The 8,760-nt window shown below is 52.1% G+C and overlaps 1 protein-coding gene and 1 long non-coding RNA gene across 2 annotated transcripts in view; both read left to right on the top strand.

Moving 5' to 3' along the window:
• The window catches only part of LOC107184183 (zinc finger protein 584-like), a 46,194-nt gene that overhangs the window by 13,534 nt on the left and 23,900 nt on the right, over window positions 1-8,760 (top strand). The window lies entirely within an intron of this gene.
• On the top strand, window positions 2,054-3,913 carry LOC107184185. The gene is made up of 2 exons (XR_001515016.1): window positions 2,054-2,609; window positions 2,709-3,913. It is a non-coding gene; the product is annotated as an uncharacterized LOC107184185 (long non-coding RNA).

The following is an 8,760-nucleotide window of genomic DNA, read 5'->3' as shown; positions in this document are numbered from 1 at the left end:
TTATTTTCTCCTTAGTTTCCACTTTCCTAGGAGATGTATCCGTAAACATATTGCTATGAGAATTGTCTGAGATTTTCCTGCGTATGGATTCTTCTAAGATCCTAAGATTTTTATGGTTTCCTGCCTTACATTTAAGTCTTTTATTCATTTTGAGTTTATTCTTCTGTATGGAGTCAGTAGGTGGTGCTACATGCCAGGTACAGAGCATAGATGTCATTTATCTACCTACCTGACTGTTATTTAGGACTGTTAGAGTGATCCATAGGACGAGATAGCATACATCAGTGTCACTCAGTCTTGAAAATCTCCACCTGGGTGGGTAAGGGAGAAGGGTAACACAAATAGATTATGGAGGTGGTGAACTATAATTTTGGAAAAGAAGGTGATTAGGAAACAACTGATCCTCACAACAGCAGATTTCTGTTATCTCTGAACATGTGCCTCTGAGATTGAAACCCTGTGAGAGAAGTGTGTTTCAAAGAACTATGTGGAGCAGGTACTGCAAAGTGATGGCCTTTGCACTCTGGGGTGGGGCGAAAGGGTGAAATGAAAGAAGAAAGTGACTTTGATGAGACCAAACCCTGGTGTCTTTTCTGATGTGGGGAGTAGAGGGAGCCACTGGATGTGGAGGGTGGGGAGTATGATGCAAATAAAATTTTAGGAGACAAGCTGATCAAGAACTGATTGTCCCCATTACCACAGGATACGAACTTTGACCACGTGGCCATTGCCTTCTATCAGGAGTGGGGGCTCCTTGTTGAGGCTCAGAGACTTCTGTGTTGTGATGCTGGAAGTTTTTGTACTTGTAGCATCTGTAGGTAAGACCTTCACATCTCGCTTAAGGTCCTAAGTGATGTCCTCTCTTCCTGTATTCTCCAGCGTAACTTTCTCTCTCCCACAGCCAGTCCATGGACTCTGCTGATTCAGCCCCTTTCTTGTCCGCTGTGCTGCGGCTGCCAGTGCTGAGCTGTGTGGAGAGTCCTGAGCAATGAACTCCTCCAGCATCCCTACCACCCATTGTTTCCCAAAGTGCAGAAAGTGTCTGGAGTCAAGAGTATTACAGACAGCTTCCCCTCAGAGGGATGGACAGTTATCCTGAGGGTGCCCCAAGCTGGCGGGCATCCTGCCCCTTCTCTCCTGGCAGGTAGGCCTGGCTGGCCTCTGATTATCGGGAGATGGGGGGCTTTCTGAAGAGGGCACTTAGCACGTCATCCCGGCAACTGGGGTAGTGTCCTCCAGAGAAGAGAGGAAGAACTGAAAGGCAGGCGTGAGGGGAGGAGTGTCCTCAGAGAGCCCTCCCTGTCCCTACCCGTCTCCCCAGATGTCCCCTGTGCAGGCCACGATGCCAGGACCAAAATTTCCACTCCTACTCGGCCTGTTCACAGTCTAGCATCACCCCAACACACACAGCGCCCTTGGTCAGGATGGCTAGGGCTTGGTGGCTGGTTCAGCGGAGCCACCTGTGCGGTCAAGGCTGCCTCTGTGGGGGGGCCCTCTCTTTGGTATTGGGTCCCCAGGGCCTGGGGTAAAGAAGGACAGTGACAAATGGGACTGCAACATCCCATGCCAAGGTGGGGCGATCCCACCAAGGCCTAGAAGCAGAGGCAGCAGGGAACACGGAGCCCTGGGTCAAAGTGGGGCCGCATTCCTCACGGGCAGTGGTCTGAATGGGACCCCAGGCTGCAGACCTGTGCTGAGGCCCTAGGTGGCCAGCTCTTGTTCTAACCATGGCTCAGAGGGTGAGCCCTGAGCAGCTGGGAGAAAATCCTCATCTCTGCATGGTGATTTTGACCACAAAGTCAGTTTTACCTTGTATTTTGTGCTTTTCGGCAATCTCTGAATTTTCTACCATGAACATATACTCTTGTCAAAGGTAATTGAAGAAAAAAAATTAGGGAAAAACCCCTAGTCAAAGGTAATTGAAGAAAAAAGAATTAGTGAAAAACCCCTAAAAGACCTTCAACTCACTCATAGTAAGTCAGGGGATGGGCTCCGCAAATACACGTGAAATGCATGCGGTTGTAGTTCTAGGAGCATTAGGACAAGTCTGTTTTGACCAGAGTCTGGCTCCAGGCCGCTTGAGGACTCTGTGCCCAGAGCCACGCCCACTGTTGGGATTCCTGCTCCTTCCACACTCTCCCGGGACCTACCATCTTACCCCCCCAGCCATTCAGTGTCTGCACTCACCGTGAAGTTTGAAGCACCCATCTCTTATCACTTGAAATTGGGAAAATTTGGCTTTGAGTCTTGTTCAATGGACCAGACAAGCATCCACTGTATGAAGTCAGCATGTGGAGCAGAGAGGAGGAGATGTGCAGACAGCAGCAAAGGCAGAGAGAACTCGAGTTCCCAGCAGCTCGCTCGGGAGAAGGTGAAGGGCAGCCCAGCACTTGGCAGCTCAGGAATCAGAGCAGGTGCATGAGATCGAGTCAGTGCCGCATCCACCGAATGGAACAGTGTGATGGTCACTCATTTACTTTTATGGGGAACTTTTTATATTCTGACACCGCTTTGCCAGTGACAGGACCGATTATAACCTTTCCTTTTAAAGTAAAGGCAAGTGGAAATGGTGAGTCGATTTGAGGGGAAAGATGTAAGTAATCACAGAGGTGACATAAGCAGGGCAAAATAATATCTCTTCCTTCTAAAATAAAAGCAAGTGGAAATGGTGAGTCGATTTGAGGGGAAAGATGTAAGTAATCACAGAGGTGATATAAGCAGGGCAACGTCAGAGAGATGGTACAAGGAGGGCTGGAGACAAAACAAGGCAGTAGCTCCAGGCCTCTGGACCAGCGCTCCCAGCTCTGACAGTGACTGTGAACTGATGTTCTGTCTGTCCACTGCTGCTCTCACTGCAGCATCCAAGATGTCGCACACCCTTAACACAGCCCTACTGTCACTCTGGGCTGAATCCTGGCTCGGCAACCTCGATCCAATTATTCAAAATGCTTGGGTGGAGCAATAAATGCTTCATTACATAAAATATATCTAAAAGGGGTCTTACCTACAAAAGTCAATGATTTCCTGCTCTGACAATGAACTTGGAATAAAGGGCAGCAGTTTGTGATTTAGCTGCTCAAAAATAGCTCTTCCAACGGTGGCCACACATGTGATAAAGCACAGTGACCGCTGATGAGCTCTGCACTGCACACGGGCACGACCTCCACGCTGCAGGTTCTCGAGAGGGGGATGCAGTCAGCCAGGGGACTTGCTGAGCACGGACATTTTGGCCCAAGGACCTGTGTGTGTGTCCCGAGGCTCCTGTAAAACTGCGCTGTGCTGGAGTACGGCCCAGAGGCTGTGACCACTCATCTCTTCTGAAATCAGAGCCCACCATGGCTACTTCAGCTTGGGGTCAGCAGGAGTCATCCACTCTGTGTCATCTGGCCTTTAGGTACGGGAGTATTATTTGTGAGGGTTTTTGCGAACTGGTTTTTTTTGTGCTTGCTTTTTTGTTTAATTTCAGAAATGAAGGTGGTTATATGGTGAAGACGCTAATAAATGGAAAGGTTCGGAAATCCGTAGGGTCGAAAAAACTGAGAGGCTAGTTAGGAGAGGGTGGCATGTCAGCGGAAGACCAGAATCTTTTCTTTTTTTTTTTTTTCAGAGCACTGGGCAGAAATTACATTGCGTCAACACCTGCCGCGGGCCTTCGTGATGCTTTGTTTTAATTAAAACAGTCGGATTCCCCTGGTCCGCACCAGTTTTAAGTCGGCTGCTAGGCGCCGGCCAAGGCCAGGCGCAGCGCAGAACTGTGGTCCCGGCGGGGGATGAAAAGACCAGAATCTTAGACGTTTAGACAGAGCTGGGCAGCCTACAGGAGACTTGTCCTTGCTTTTGCTTCTCCAAAAGTGACTCCCTTTGCACCCAGTTGCTAAATTGTTATTCCCGGATAACCCAGGAGAGGAAGGAAGGAAACCCACACGACAACAAATGGAACCACAGTTCCTAAACGTACTTGGAAAATGCGAATCCTCTCCAGCTCAGCAGTGATGGAAACATTGCGCTCGGCAAAACCAGAATCAGGACTCAGTGAGCCATTTACGCTCTGACTCCAGTTAATGAATGTAGTGGCACCTGGTGCCATTGCTTTACTTAGCACGTGAGGAGAATTCTATATATCACAAAAAATAATCTCGTGTGAACTTTAAAGAAAGTAAAAATAAGTAAATGGAAACAGTGAATGTAAAGGTTGCATTGCAGCTAACCGGAAATGGCGGCTTTCCAATGTCACAAGAAGGACCTCATCTGGGTTCTATTTCTCGCTCTGCTGCAAAGCAGCACTGTGCTTACTCAACTTACTTCATTTCCTCACCGATGCCTCAATGTCCCTGGTAACAGAAGGGACAGATGTAGGAGAGAAAATTCTGTGCTTCTGTGATTTCAGCAGAGAGGCCTTGCAGGACTCATGGTGATTTGACCTCAGGGCTGGGCTGGGACAGGAAAATGTGAAGGCCCAGCACCGGGGGCTCAGGCCCCAGCCTAGGGGTAGCCCTGCAGGACAGAGGCCGGAAGCCTTGGGGACCGAGCCGGCACACCACCGGGGCTGCTGATCTCTGGGGAAGGGAATGCGTTTGTGAACCACCCTGGGGTCCAGTGACTCCAGAAGAATATATGGAAGACCAAGAGGTCCCTCTAATTGAAGACTATGAGTGCTGGTCCAGGTGTCTGGCTCAAGCTTCCTTCCCAAACACACACATGGTTTTCTAGGTCCTGAAACCTTGAGACAAAACCTGATACTCCTGCTTTAGTGGCTCTAAACCACAGACTCTCTGTCCCCTTAAACAGGCTCATGGCCAGCTGGCATTCACCATCCCTCACAGGAGAACCCTGAGAGCAGGACGGAAAGAAACTCTGAATTGGCTCAGTGCTGGGAGGGACCTGCCATCAGTAGAAGATGCAGGCCCAACAAACTGCTCACTGCTCTAGATGCTACAGCTTTCCCCACTCGTGAAGATGCAAGCTTCCTGTTCTGTGTTTAAGTTACTGCTGCTTGAATCAACTCAATTCTTGGGAACAGGATCCTGGGACTTCTGTGGATCCGTAATTGTGTTCTCTTCTTCCTTTGTTGTTGGTGAGGCATTGGACTTGTTGCTATAAACAGGCGAAAGAAAAAAGTCTTGTTTTTAAAATTAAACATGTACATTGACTCAATGGCCCAGGCTGGGACCAGGCTGAGAAAGGCTAGCATTTCTGGGACTCAGACATCACGGTGCTCATGACCGTTATGAACATGGAGCTGGGACTGTGGGAATGGAAGCACATGACGTGGGTCTGGGAACCCTAAAAGTCGTCAACATCTGCTGAAGCATTGAGGGTGAGGCTGTACATCATCTCAGGAGAGCAAACCTTGAACCATCTGAACCTCAGCTCAGAAATGCCTGGGCCTTGACAGGTCCGACCCTCGTTTTCTTGCTTGAAAATGATTCTGCTGGATTGGGGCAGCTGCTCAGGCTCCTTCGGCCGTGAAGCTGATGAGGCCCCAGAGGGCTCTTCTGAGAGTCACCATGAAGTGAGCAGCCCGTGAACAGTGATGGCTCACAGACCGCTGGGCCCCTGACCACTGACCTTGCTCTGCTCCCAGCATCTGTGGCTCGGCATCTGTTCTTCTAGTCTGTGTTCTCCTCTTCCCACAGCCCTGCTGCTGGGCCTTCTGCTAGAGCAGTTTCCTGTTTGAGTTGGACCGAGCCCCCACCCCTAGGCACACAAACTCACGGAGGGCAGGCCCCGCAACCTTCCCCGGGCTGCGGAAGATTCCGCTAGGAAGGCTGCCAACTCCCTGGCCTCCTGCAGACACTGTCTAATGCAGAACCATCATCAGATCTTCCTCCTGGGTACCGGGCACTGCTCTTCTAGTTAGCACCTGCCTGCCCTCTGTTGGTCATTTTTACCAGCTGCATTATAGAGAGCCCATTTCAGGCCACAGTCATTTATACTCTAAAACTAGAGTGTGGTTGTCCGTGTAAACCATCCTTGGTAGGTGGTGTGCCCTTTGTATACAACGTTGGAGAACAGTGAAGCAGCACCATGACCTTGGGGGCTGGGCCAGTGCCCCTGTGGTCACTGTGACCATGTCTTTGTCCTTCATGGCCATCCGTTTCCGATCACAAGCAAGGACACTCCAGCAGCACAGCACCGAGGGGTGAAGACCACCCTGGACCCACCAGATGCATTCGCGTTACTTGACGTCCAAACCACAAGGTGTCCAGCACCCAGCCTCTTCCTCCTGCTTCATCTCTGGCAGCTCCCTCAGACTTGCTGGCCAGCATCTCTTAAACACTCACTCCCAGTGAATCCCAATCATTAATGGGGCACGGATGCCTTCCACAGCTGAGCGCCGCCTGCCCCTGCCGTCCCTTCTGCCACTGCCTGTACTTCCCTGCACACAGACCACACCACGCTCCAATTTCACCTCCCCCACCTCCTGCCCCGCTGGACAGCCTTGTCCCCTGGACAGCCTTGTCCCCATCCAGGTCAGCAGCAGAATTCCAACTCCCACCAGCCTGCTGCCTTCTCCGCCTCCATCATGAAGCTCCTCAACACCGATCTGGTGTGCACACAGCTCTGCTCACAGCCCATCATGCCTCCTGGTTCCTGGCCATCGGGTCACTGGCTCCGTGGGCCTCACAGGGCCTACACCACAGCCAGGTCCGTGTCCTGTTGGCAGAGGGAGGACAACCACGGCGAACCCACAACTCCCCTCCAGCCCATCAAGGGGAAACCAGGCACAGGAAGGGCTCAGCCTGTGAGGTGGATTCCTTCCCTTGGTGCCCCTGTCATATTTTTAAATTGAAATTAATTGCAAAATAGATTGAGAATTGCCTGGCAATGGGCAGTGTCTTTGAAAAGCCAAGAAAAGCCAAACAGCCTTCCTTGCAGAAAGCAAGACCCATTCCAGGAAACAGAAGGATGCTCTGCGATGATGGTCTATCCCTGCCCTTGGGACTGCAGGGCGCCAGGGGGCTCTCTGCCCAGACTGTGGAGGCCTGTGCATGGAGCTGGACGCCAGGAGCCCTGTGTGGACAGGTGTGGGTGAGTCCCGACCCTTACATGCACTGAGCCTTGTTCTCCGCACTGTCTCCTAGAAGGCTCTGGTTCTGCTCGGCCAACATCTTGATCTGGCTCCTGAAGTGACGTTTCTCTTCCTCCCCCTGACCTTTTTCCTCTTACCAAGTCTTCCTCTCGCAGGGGAGCACCCAAAACCCAGATCAGGAACGTATCCCACACTACAAGTCCCTGTGACTCCACTGCTGGGAATCTGCTCCCAAAAGGAGAAAAAGGCCACGTCACAGAGATGCCATTTCGGTGTGATCACACCCGTTGAACAGGCCAACACGGCCCATGACATGGGGTTGGCCAAGTGCAATTTCCAATCGGGAAGCCACTGCCACGTGTGGCCACTGAGCACTGAACACGCAGCCAGTCTGAGCTGAGACGCGCCTGCACTGCAACACATGCTGCAGGTTCTGAGGATTTAACAATGTGACCCCTCCCACTCATCAGCTGCCCTGCAGGCACAGAGGCGGTTACCTGTGTGCCTCCTGCCGCAGCCTCGTTCTCCGCTGGGCCCCTGACCACTGACCTTGCTCTGCTCCCAGCATGTGTGGCTCGGCATTGATGGTCAGGAGCCTCCTCAGCTCCTGCAGCGCCGCCTCCTGTTGGAGCTGGTCCTGCTGCCTGAAGAGGGAAACCCACCCACTAGGGCACAGACTCACAGGAGCCTGCACAGCCTCTGTGAGTGGCTATTCTCTGCAGAGCTGAGGGAGGCGGGGATGGGCTGGGGTCTCCTCCAAACCCTCCTCTCCCCAATGTGTCCCCAGGGTCCCTTCCAATCCCTGTGAAGCAGAGGGTCCAAGGGAAACACGAGGGGCCACAGGGAAGGGGCACAGGAGCCCTGGGGAGCCCACCAGTCACCCCGCCTGTGGCTGGCACTCACCTCAGCATGACCACCTGGCTCTTCTCCTCCCCCCAGTCCTGTTTTCAACAAGATAGCCAGTGTCCCTGGGAGACCATACCTGCCCCATCTCCCTACCTTGGCTCAGAATAGCTGGTCTGAGCTGCAGCTGAGCGAGCGAACTCGTCAACTCCACTTAGTCACAACCTGTGCTCATTCAAAGAGTATCTGTGCAGCCTTCGCTTTAAAAAGAAAACACTTTGGCCTAACCGGTTTGGCTCAGCGGATAGAGTGTCAGCCTGCGGTCTGAGGGTCCCAGGTTCGATTCCGGTCAAGGGCATGTACCTTGGTTGCGGGCACATCCCCCGTAGGGGGTGTGCAGGAGGCAGCTGATCGATGTTTCTCTCTCGTGGATGTTTCTAACTCTCTATCCCTCTCCCTTCCTCTCTGTAAAAAATCAATAAAGTATATTTAAAAAAAAATAACACTTTTAAAAATTGGGCTGACCCTGATGAGCGAGGCTCAGTGATTGGGTGTTGACCTATGACTCAGGAGCTCACATCATCAATAAAGTATATTTAAAAAAAAATAACACTTTTAAAAATTGGGCTGACCCTGAACCCTCCCATTCATCAGCTGCCCTGCAGGCACAGAGGCGGTTACCTGTGTGCCTCCTGCCGCAGCCTCGTTCTCCTGTGCGGCCAGGGCCTTGGCCTCCTGCTCCTGCCTCAGGGCCTCCTGCTTGGTGGCCAGGAGCCTCCTCAGCTCCTGCAGTGCCGCCTCCTGTTGGAGCTGGTCCTGCTGCCTGAAGAGGGAACCCCCCCTGCTAGGCACAGACTCACAGGAGCCTGCACAGCTCTGTGAGT

Source organism: Myotis davidii, unplaced genomic scaffold (genome assembly GCF_000327345.1).
Source record: "Myotis davidii unplaced genomic scaffold, ASM32734v1 scaffold1205, whole genome shotgun sequence".
In the NCBI taxonomy this organism is placed as follows: Eukaryota; Metazoa; Chordata; class Mammalia; order Chiroptera; family Vespertilionidae; genus Myotis; species Myotis davidii.
The sequence above is the reverse complement of the archived record's forward strand: the minus strand, read 5'-3'. Positions and strand labels throughout refer to the sequence as shown.